Genomic DNA, 12297 nt, shown 5'->3' with positions numbered 1-12297 from the left:
GCATAAAAGAAAAATCAATAATTTTGACCCATTCAATGTATTTTGGCTATTGCTACAAATATACCCCAGCGACTTAAGACTGGTTTTGTGGTCCAGGGTCACATATATATATTACATAGTACATCCTACTTTACATACATAAATAAAATACACTCACATAAAGCAATTCTAGCAAATCTCAGCTGTATGATTTTATATATCATACCAAAATGTATTATCGCACCGTTCTTTAAAACTGGATATATATTTTGTCTAACTTTATTCGCATAAATGAAGTACACTTAAAGGGATAGTTCACCCATAAATGAAAATTCTGTCATTAATTATTCACCCTCATGTTTTTCCAAAACTGTTTGTTCAGAGCTTTCTGACCCTGCATAGACAGCAAAGCAGCTAGGTTCAAGACTAAGAAAGGTAGTAAGTACACTGATTAAAATAGTCTTTGACATCAGTGGTTCAAAAACAAAAATAATGACTTTATTCATGGACTATTTTATCGATTGTACCATTCTGAACATGGCAGTTGCATTGATGTCTATTGCAGGGTCAGAAAGCTCTTTTGATTTCATCAAAAATGAAGAGAACAGCGGTCTTATGGGTTTGGAACGACATGAGGGTGAGTAATTAATGACAGAATTTTCATTTTTCGGTCATCTATCCCTTTAAGTAAAGCGATTTATACTATATTGCAAATGTCAACTACCTGATTTATTTAACTATCACCTAGCTCTTTATATAAAGTTGGATATATTAGTACATCAAACTTTATATGCATATACTGACGTATAGGGCGATTTATACTATATAGCATATCTCAAAAAAGATGTAAACAAAAATACTGTCACAAAATGTGAACTATAGCTCTAGTTCTAATCTATAAAGATACTAAACATTAAGCACACATTTTGATTAAAGCTGCTTTGAAACAATATGCATTGTACAAAGCGCTATACAAATAATTTTAACTTGACTGTTGCACTATATATTGATCCACTTTATAAATCATGTGCATTAGATTAGGTGAGATATTAACATAGATTTACCTTTTTTAGATTTTGTAAGTGAGCAGTATTATCCAGTGCTCTTGTGATTGAACTCTTGAGACCTTCAGTATTAATGCTCATTGCTAAAACGCACATTTTGTACTCTTGATGCTTCAGATGTTATGATAAACTTTGTTTCGCAATGGCCATGGCTGATTTTCATTGGCCCGACTAACAACAGCCCTATTCAGACAGCAAAACTGGGGGAAAGGTCACTTATCTTAGTCTGCTGTACAGTGACACCAGTAAATGAGTTACAGTATCCTTAAATAACCTTTAACATTATTACATTCACATTTTACAGTTGCAGATCTTATTTAATCATGTGCTTGCTCTCTACGACATAATTAAGTTTGGACCATGTTGAGTGCTAAAGTGATTGTTTATTCATAAATGTTTAGCTTTTCTTGAAAATGTTTAATTTTGAAAAGAACAGAAGAAGCTGAAAGTTCTGTATATTTCTCTGTGTTTGTGTGTGTGAGTGTGTTTGAGCTGTAGCAGGTGCCCTGAGTTAATCTAGCCTGGCTCAGGCTTTAACACATTGACACACTTAGCTGCTTAACCTCAGTCTACCCTTTAAGCAAACCGGGTAAACACACGGGAAGTGTTATCCCTGTGGCGAAAGAGGTGCGCTCGAGGCACGGTAACCACGTGTAAGATCCTCATTGATCCAGGCCATTGCAAAAACGGGTCCAAATGTAGCGACTGCTTTTCACATGACATTCCAGTTTGGTTATGCATTAACTCATCATATGTAAAGAAGCAGGTTCGCATATAGCAACAGGAATGTTTCTGAGCAAATAGTTAGGAAGGTAATATATTTTAAACAAGTAGAAGGCTTCTTTTCAGAGCTTACATCGATTGAAAAAAGGAAATTGTTTCACTAATCACTAAAAACACCATTAGATATTTCCATGCTTCCGTGAAATCATTTGCTTGTGTTTACGTGAAAATAATAAGGCTGCCTATTGGTGCTGATTGTGTACTGCGTCTATGAGATACGGCGCCAGAACATTTTTAACAGTGCAGCTCTTTTATATGATTTCAGAGCACAAAATGTCTGAGAATAACAACAAAGCATCCTCGTCTAACCTCTTGCATGTGTTTACCAGTTCATACGAGGATGCAGCTTAACTGCAAACCCCTCCTCTCTGTGTTTCTCTGTTCTTTAATGGAGAAGAAAGCATGCAAATTGGTATTGCAAAAGACAAGACAAACTGTGCAGAATAAATATAGTGGCAATAGAATAAGTTAGAGATAAAGCATTTAATGAATTTACCGAAAGTAATAAATTATGGAAGGATAAAACACAGATGAATGGTTGGCATTTTTGGTTTGTTCTCTAATATACACTATATTGCCAAAAATATTCTAATGAACAGGTTTGACTACTTTAGTCATTTCCATGAGTACAAATCTTAATGTTTAAGCATGTAATGATATTCTAGGGAATTGTGTGCTTCTAATTTAATAGCAACAGTTTGGACAGGACCCTTTTCTATACTAACATGACAATGCCTCTGTGTATATGGCAAGGTTCAAAAATAAATAATTGATTCAGTCAGTGTGGAAGAACTTGACTGGTCATCAGAAAGCTAAGTCCTAATCCCAGCTGAACACCTCTGGTGTGACTTTAAACGCAAACCTTGAGCCAAAAGCTCATCGCCAAAACACCAATGACTTGTACATATGGGTGCAGTCATTATAGGCACTTCCAAAACTGTTGCAGCAGAGATGGAAATACAGTTTTTAAATACATCTATTATGTTTCCATCTTTGTTGCCACAGTTTTGGAAGTGCCTTTTTCTTTTCTAAAGAAGGGGGTGTTCCAATACTTTTGCCCATATAGTGTATATACAAGTCATTGGTGTTTGGTTATGGATTTTAGGCTTAAAGTCTGCGTTTAAAGTCACTCCAGAGGTGTTCAGCTGGGATTAGGACTTGGCTTTATGCAGACCAGTCAAGTTCTTTCACACTGACTGAATCAATCATTTCTTTTTGAACCTTGCCTTATACACAGATGCATTGTCATGTTAGAATAGAAAAGGGTCCTCTCCAAACTGTTGCTATAGAATTAAAGGCACACAAATTCTGAGAATAACTTCATATGCTTAAACATTAAGATTTGTACTCATGGAAATGACTAAAGTAGTCAAACCTGTTCAGTAGAAGAATGTGTTTTGATCAAAGAGTTTTAGGCCTTGAACTAGGCAGTTCTGAGATTTAATAATGGCTTAAAAACTTTGATTTGAGGCAAAAAAAAGAAGCTTAAGCAGACTATGAGTACTCATCCAATTGTAAATGTAATCAAATGAAAAATGATGATGCAATATACAATAGTTCAATTGTTCAGCCTGGAATACACTACATGACTTTTAAAATCCAAAAAGATTTTAAAACACCAGGAATTGTACACTTACCTACTCAGGGGAAAAAAGACTGGCCGTCATACACTAAATGACGCTACTAGACTCGCATAAATGTGTGTTGTTGCTAGTAGACGATTGACAAATAAAAACAATGTGTTCTAAAATCGGCTTAAAATATTGAGCATGTTTGATATCCTCTGACTGGATGGAATTAAAGTCTGAAGCTAAAATTTATCAAATTTATTTGTAATAAAATCAACATTTTCCTGTTAATCAGATGTCCCTCACACTAATTTAGTATTTGCAAATATAAAAGTTACATAAAATATGGGTGTGACTAGTTTATTTGGACCAGCTTGCTCCAGATCACACCCTAGCTTGTTGCTTTAATGTCAACATAAAAATACGTGTCTCTATATATATTTCTGTAACGCCGTAATTGCGTACCTTCTCTGCACATTTTGTTCATGAGTCCCTTGTTTGTCCTAAACAGTTAAACTGCCTTCGGTTTTTCAGAAAAGGCCTTCAGGTGCGCTCACTGATGCTCCAATAGGGAAAAACGATTCATTAAGAGCCAGGGGTGAAAGGATGTGTACATTTTTTTTTTTTTTTTTGCCTAAATATCATATTTTTCATTTAGTACTGCCCTTCAGAAGCTACAGTAGATACTTACATGATTCCCAGAAGACAAAATAAGTTACATTTGCCCTGATCTAATGCATATTTTTTCCTTCTGAAGCATCAGTGAGCTTTTGGACTTTCTGTAATAGTTGCATATGAGTCTCTCAGTTGTCCTCAGTGTGAAAAGATGGATCTCAAAATCATACAGTCATTGTTGGAAAGGGTTCAAATACACAAAAATGCTGACTAACCAAAGAATTTGTGGGACCTGAAGGACTTTTCTGAAGAACAGCAGGTAGTTTAACTGTTCAGGACAAACAAGGGACTCATGAACAACTATCACTAAACAAAAACAAAAACACTATATGTAAACGTAGTTTATGTGAAATATCTTATTGAGGTCAGTACTCAATAAAAAAAAATAACATGCATTTTGTATTTTTTGGGGTAAAATGTAAACCTATGACCAGTGTTGGGAAGGTTACTTTGGAAATGTAATAGGTTACAGATTACAAGTTACTTGATTTAAAATGTAATAAGTAGTGTAACTTTTCAATTACTTTATAAAAGTAATGTAACTTATTACTTTTAATTACTTTTTGATTACTTTTCTAAATTTTGAATATTTTCAACTTATTTATTTTGAAACATTTAAACCAGGCAGAGTTAATCTTACAGTAGCACTCAACATTGATTATTGTCAGACTTTCAAAATCCTTCATCACTTGAATTAAGTAAGGGATACTATACATCTTTATTTTGCGGTAACAACTGGCTACATTATCAACAACATTATCCCACTTATTACACAACTGCTTCATAGATTATTTAGATGTTCAGGTCAAAATTATTAGACACGAAACACTAATCTGAGGTGAAATATTTGAACGCAAAGCTTCCATGAAGAAATCAGTTGCTAGCAAACGGCAAGTTAAAATTAGACATTTTAGGTATACAGTGCAGTCTTACCAGTTTTCTTACACAACATTTCACCACATAAATAAGCAAGTAGGCTAGTACTAGTTTGTTAGTTATTTTATAATCCATTATAGTGTACAAAAAAAAAAAAAAAGGCAGCAGCTGCGTTTGTATGAAACAATAGAGCAAGTCCACGATACCAGGATGACAGAATGAGGAAATTGTCCATATAATATTGAATTAAGCTTTAATAATTTATTAGCTAACCAAGCACAAAGCTTCCGCCAAGAAAAATTATCAAGCATATAGCACTGACTTAAATTGCCCTGAATGTTGTGACAGTACTGCGTAATAATTAAATTTAAAGCACAGCCACCACAAATTTTTTTTATGCCTTTCATTGTAATAGGACAGTAGAGAGATGACAGCAAAGAGCTGGGAGGAGAGAGGGGAGCTGGATCGGCAACATACGCATAAGAACTAACATCATAAGAAATAGTTTAATAGCTGTGATATGTTAAAATGTTAAATAAATAAAATGTTTGCATAGTTATGACAGGAAACAGGAGCATCTAACAATGCCTTGGAAAAAACAATCTTAAAAAATAAAGTTTATTTATAAACCCAAATAGGAAATAAAACAGTTATCGAATAAGCATGTGTCCTAAACTCCTGAAACATTGGTGTCTCATTTTAGAGCAGTCAATGCAATTTATGAAAGAAGTCAATAAAATCTGTAAGTGGGGGTGAGTGTGTGAAAAAATTCAGATGTAATCCCCTTTGTAATCGCTGACATTTTTCAGAAGTAACTGTAATTTAATTACAAATTTTTTTCTCAGTAACTGTAACTAATTACAATTACATTTACATGCAATTTACATGTAATTAGTTACTCCCCAACACTGCCTATGACTTCAACTGTAGTTACGTTTTTTTCACTTTTGCAGAAATGTATATAGAGGCACATATTTGAGGCACTTTTGTTTTGCGACAAAGCTCATTTCTGCAATAATACAAAAGCCAATGAAAAAATCCCATTGAGTTTTTGTCAAGGGAACCAGGGTAATGCTGACTTCAAGGCTGGCCTATAAAAATACATCATTCCTGCAACACTCTGTAATCCCAAGTAGTTTGAGAGTGTAGGGACTCGATTATGTCATTCACAGTAGTGGGCGTGCACAGATGTGCTTTTATGGCGCAGTTGCAATTATTTGCCTATTAAAAAAGTTAAAATCAAACCAACTTGTAGCTCTTAGAAGAATATCATTAAGCAATTTCCTGTTTGGCGGTAAACATGAGCATTGCTCTATGGAGAAAATGAATGGCGTGTTTCTTCCAGAACTCTGTAGTGAAAATAAACAAATTGTGCAACAAAAGTCAAGACCTTTGAACAAACGCTTTCATCTAATCGTAATTAGGACAAATGACATAGGCTGGTCTAGTAAATGGCAGAGCCTGTTTGTTTCTCTGGCTATACAATCACATAAACACACAACGGCGCCTGTAGTAAAGCTCTACATTATCTCAGTTTATGTAACAGTTTAAAAACAATTGCTTTAATTCAGCTGGCCACTGAAAGGCAGTGTGAACTGCCATTGTTCTGGGAAACGAGCCTGAATCACTGATGTGTTTTCCTCTCTTTGTGTTTCTCCTTGCATAAGGATCTGACCTTTTAAAATATGTTTCTCCCATCCTGCAATATTAAGTAAAACGACACATTTATAGTCATTCTTCGTACATAAAAATGATTGTTCAAGTCCTAAAGAGTGGTTTAGATTAACCAACAGTTGGCCTACAGACTATTTGGATTGATTTCATTGCAGTAGATAACATTGTGTTAGATGATGAATCACAAAATAAGATTTGGAGCGACATGAGGGTGAGTAAAATGACAATGTAGATTTTTTTTGTGAACTGTCACTTTAAGAGTCCTTATACTGCAGCTGCTGTACAATATGTACAGACGTCTTGTTTAAAGAGTAGGCAGAGAGGTGTATTTATAGAAGCATGTACCCTATATTTTTTTAATTTATGAGCTTTCTCTGCAGGGCTCGAATTGCATTTCTCAGACTATGAATAGATTCTGACTCACTCTGTTGTGTTGAACTTATACAAGACATTCTCAGTCTCACCTCTTATTTTACAGAGAGCCACACAGTCTTCTGTCCACCAAGAAGAATCCTCTTCCACATAACGCAATGCTCTCTAACGTACTTATATACCACATCAAAATGATCACACAATGTGCCAAAAAGCCTTTTTGAAATCCACATATCTCCTCTTAGGCATTTCATCAGGTTAAGAGCAGATGCTACACCCTCCCAAAACAGAAAAAAAGTTTGTCACCCTGAGGACCAGATATGGCCTGGGATACCTTCCTGCTTTATCTTTCTATTTCTGGATGCCCAAATACGTCAATGCATTGCTATGGCAACCAAAACTAGTTGCTAGGAGCGTGGAGCATTATGAAATAATCATAAACAACTCAAAAGGGGACACCAGTATCGGCATATATAGGTTTAAGTGAGGCTGATAAATTGCTCTTGAATGGATTTAGTTTGCATCAGGCGTTCAATAGAAGCCAGAGAGAAGTCATAGTGGTTTACTTGTACTAAATACTAAGTAACTTATTTTCCTTAAAGGTGCTTTTGATCAAAGCCAACTTTCTCATAATGCAAAATATATAATACTTTTTATTTCCTCTTAATTATCGTACGGAGCCCCTAAAGGGACATGGTGGTGAGAAAAAAAATTGGGGTGGGAGAAAAAATATTTTTCAGTTTTTTTTTTGTTGTTGTTTTTTTTGCATTCTCTCTCAAAACTTTTGCATTTCCTTGAGAAACTTTGTGTTCCCTCACAAAACGTATGCAATCTCTCAAAGATATTTGCATTCCCTCGCAAAACTTTTGCGTTCTCTTTTTTTCTAACCGTCTTCATTGAGCTGCGTTTTCTTTATAACAAAAAGCTTAACGTGCAAATTAAAAAAAATTGTTTATATTCTGGGCTTATCTGCTGTCCTGTGTGTATAATTTATTAATAAACTGTATACCAAATTTGGCCTTTTTATACCTGTCACGAATCCTAAAGGTGCCATGGGAATGCCAATGGAAAATTGTATGTACCTTGGCATAGTTGATTAATAACAGTTCTGTACATGGACATGACATACCATGAGTCTCAGACACCATTATTTCCTCCTCCTTATATAAATCTGGTGTTTGCAAAAGACCACGGAAAAAGAGGCCAATTCCAACATAACACAGACTATGATGTAATAGTCACGATCATTTATAGTTACGCCACCAACATTTGCATCGTCCAATCATCAGAAGTTCTGCAGGTTGTGAAAAAACAAAACAAAAACAAGGACAATAGCCAAAATGGCAGATCACAGAAATAAATGTTATGTTCCAGCTTGTGCAGGAGATGTTAAGTGCAGGGATGGGAAAAAGTTATTGTGCAATCAAAATGGCAGTTTCAATGCCCCGCATATTAATAGCCAATCAGAGCAGAGCTCATCATTATTATTCATGAACCTTCCAAATAAGGTAATAACAGACCATTTCATTGTAGGGACAAATCCTAGGGTTATGAATGGACCTGTAAAACCGTTTCTGGAGAACTTTAAAATATTGTATCAGTGCATTCTATGGGACCTTTAATAAAAGCTCGCAAATGGATCCGCCCACTTCACGTCTCTGTCGCCCCGTTACAATACCACTGTCTAAGTCCATTAATTATTGTGCAATTTAGCAGTTTACCATCTGGGCTATATTCTGGGCTATTCTGCTTGTCTGTGTGCTTTATTAATAAGGTGTGTACTTGTCCTCCAGTGTTTTACATTAAGTATTTTAGAATGTCCCAAAACCTCTCTTTGAATTAAGCACTGACTGTATTTCTTTATACTTGAGTTCAAAATAAAACTCTATGAAACGTTACATTGTGAATATACAGAGCAGTATAAAACACTGCAAGCTGTAAAGTAAACATGATGAACTAAACATGATGAACTCAACTGGTTTTGCTAGAGAACAGTTTTGCGAGGGAATGCAAATATCTTTACAAGAGAATGCAAAAGTTTTGCAAAGGAACACCAATATCTTTGCGAGAGAATGCAAAGGTTGTTGAGGGAATGCAAAAGTTTGAAAAGAAAAATTGAAAAATTTTGTCCACTTGCCCCGATTTTTTTTTTTTTTTCCACCACCATGTTCCATTAGGGGCTCCGTATTATCTTAAAAAAATATATATAAAAATAAAAATAATAATAATAATAATAATAATTGGCTGGTTTGTTTTATTTTAAACAATTATATGTGAAAATGTGAAAACATGCGAAAATATTCTATTATTTTAAAATAGTTCTTTTCCTCTTTTTTTCTGCATTTGACTTCTATTTTAGCTTGTTTTTTAGCTCATACTTTCAACCTGCATTGTATACTGTGATTACTGTTGGCTCTTATGACAAATGCAAAATTAATAAATGCAAATGTTCATTGACAAGTTTGATTGCCTAACATTTGAAAGGACACCTATAATGCCCCTTTTTGCAAAATAAAGAGTAATCTAATCCTCAGGTTTCCTCAGAAGATAATACGGAGCCCCTAATGGAACATGGTCCTTAGAACGTGTCTGAAATTATTATATCATATATATATATATATATATATATATATATATATATATTAGTGGTGGGCCGTTATCGGCGTTAACGTGCTGCGTTAACGTGAGACTCTTATCGTGCGATAAAAAAAATATCGCCGTTAATCTATTCTCAAATTTGGGTTGGGAGCTGGGTCTAAACTACGCAAGCTATGATGACTTTCACCTTGATAGTTTAACGCGGATGTATACCGAAGACTATAGAATATGGTCGCGCGTTTATGTCTCCTCCGCCAAAACACAGACGGGATCGCGTCATCCTCCATTCATAAAAACCGAATCTATAGCGAAATGCCACGTAAATTCGTAGTTTTTTGGATTCATAAATCAAATGTTGGTCTGTCACTTAATTCAAATCGCGATATGGACTAGTGTATGTGAAAACTGGAATGCAAAAAGACCGTGTTAATATGAATCCGATATGTTCCGTTTGCCTAGCTGTATGTATGAATGGTGGAGACGCGCTTTTACTACACGCATACTGAAACACACGTGACGCTCCCGGTAATTTTTGGCATTTGCATCTCACATGAACAGATAAACTCAATCTCCAAAACTGCTGTGAGTGTCACTTTTACCGTTTCATTTGAGAAAACTAGCATCTTATACTGTATGACACAGAAACTTCACGGCAACCTGTCAAAATAAAAGTACGGTGTAACATGAACGTAGAAGTAGTGGAAACGTAGGGGAAACACTGGCTACCATAGATATACATACGTAGATGTACATTTATCACACTGTACAACAATAATACTGTTTTTTTTTTTTATTACAGTAAGGGCTAAATTTAGGGTTGGGTAGGTGTTGACGTTAAAAAAAACACAATCTAATAGGTAGAAAAAATAATTTCATTGTTAGTTGGTTAGTAAACTACATCTTATTGAACATAATTTATTTTCATCAACAAATTGTCATAGAACAGCTTTATGATCCATTCTCAAAGACTTACTTTTAGTCATTATTTGGCTAGCACACATATTCTGAATGCCTTCATCAGAATTCAAATTAGCCATTTTAATCTAGATTAATCTAGATTAATTCCAAGATTTAATATAGATTAATCTAGATTAAAAAAAATAATCTATGCCCACCCCTAATATATATATATATATATATATATATATATATATGATTACCTTGTCTATTGCACTGAAATCATGTTTAAAAGTAATTTCAGATTAAATGTCTGATATAGGGTTTTCTGAGTGCACACATTCAAAGAAAAACCGACTGTCACACAGATAAACTAAGTCTTTCATGTCTTTCATTGCACTTAAACTTTCAAGTACACACAAATTTGTCTTAGAAATACATAAGTTACAAAAACACAGTCAACATGAGTGCACTTTAAGATAAACAAAATGTATGCACTTAGATCTGCATTTTGAATGTTTCCCTTATATTACGAGAATAAGCAGTAAATGTGTTCCCAGAATTCTCCATCTATCACCTCAGCTGTAATTAAACTTTACATCACACATGAAATAAATCATACGTGGAATGTCTGCTTATGGTGTAAGACTCTTGTTTGTCCTCACATGACATTGTTCTTCCATGAAATACTAATCTTTTTGTTGGAGTTGAATGGAATATGGGGTTATGGAAGGTATTATTGTCACTTGTGTTTTGTGCGTAAAAAGCTGGTGAAATCTCATAACCCCTCGCGGTCGAGAATGAGAGGGGGAACAAAAGAGAGAGAGAGTGAGGGACTATGAGTGCATGACTGCCGTTACGTAACAGATGCTGTGTAACTTGCATAATACATTCATAATCAGTGGGGTAGGACAGTTATAGATGGCCTAATTTCCCGCATGTGCATATTTCAGGATTCACTGTCTAGAAGGCTTAGAACATTCTGTTCATTTCTGATGCAATTAAATGGTTTCATTTCATTACAGTGGGCCTTTTCATTTTAGATTAGCTCTACCCACCAAGAACCTTAGACAACAGTTTTTTTTTAAAGACCTGGTATAAAATAAGCAGTCGCATAATTTTTTTGACAATCACATTTTACACTTTTATTTTTAGCAGTAAGGTGTAAAGACAGAACTACACTACAAATAAAAGGCAGTGACGCCACAGAAGAACCATTTTTGGTTCCCCAAAGAAATGTTATGTTAAAAGTTCTTAAAGTAACAGTTTTTCTTAGTGTGAGAAACATTTAAAAAAATGTCTGGCTTCTGGTCTCATCTGCATCCAACTATTTTTAGCTGTGCAAAACAGTTCGTTTTGCTGCTTGATATTGCTAATTGGTCTTACCATATTATTTTTATGTTTTATCTTAATTATGAACACATTGGTTTGTTACTGTTTACTACACATTGTTGTTCTTGTTATTTCAAGTGGATAATGAACTGGAAGTCTCTCCACTTATGGTTTACTTCCATGTTAAAGAAAAATGTGGATATGGAACCTATTTTAATGGAAAGTTTCAATGGATGTGCACTATGCTCTGAGATTTAGATACAAACTGTAGAAACGACAAGTCAGTATCATTTTACCTTCATTTTTTTTTAAACCAGTTCTGTTTAATTCATGGTGGTAAACTACACTATAATCCTAAAAACAAAACTACACTTTAATCCTAGAAACAACAATTCAGTTAATTAAAAATGACTTAAATACACCTTTTACTATGAACATGTTTTTGATTTCAGAATAACATCATTTTAAAATTTGTCAAG

The 12297-nt window shown here is 34.5% G+C and overlaps 1 protein-coding gene across 1 annotated transcript in view; it reads right to left on the bottom strand.

Annotated features, from left to right (window-relative positions):
• The window catches only part of nfil3-6 (nuclear factor, interleukin 3 regulated, member 6), a 9789-nt gene extending 8646 nt beyond the window's left edge, over window positions 1-1143 (bottom strand). Inside the window, exon 1 of the mRNA XM_073848858.1 lies at window positions 1044-1143. The gene's annotated coding sequence lies outside the window, so the exon portion shown is untranslated. The remainder of the gene's footprint in view (window positions 1-1043) is intronic.
• Window positions 1144-12297: the final 11154 nt, after the last annotated feature.

This window comes from Garra rufa, chromosome 1 (assembly GCF_049309525.1).
Source record: "Garra rufa chromosome 1, GarRuf1.0, whole genome shotgun sequence".
Classification (NCBI taxonomy): Eukaryota; Metazoa; Chordata; class Actinopteri; order Cypriniformes; family Cyprinidae; genus Garra; species Garra rufa.
The sequence above is the reverse complement of the archived record's forward strand: the minus strand, read 5'-3'. Positions and strand labels throughout refer to the sequence as shown.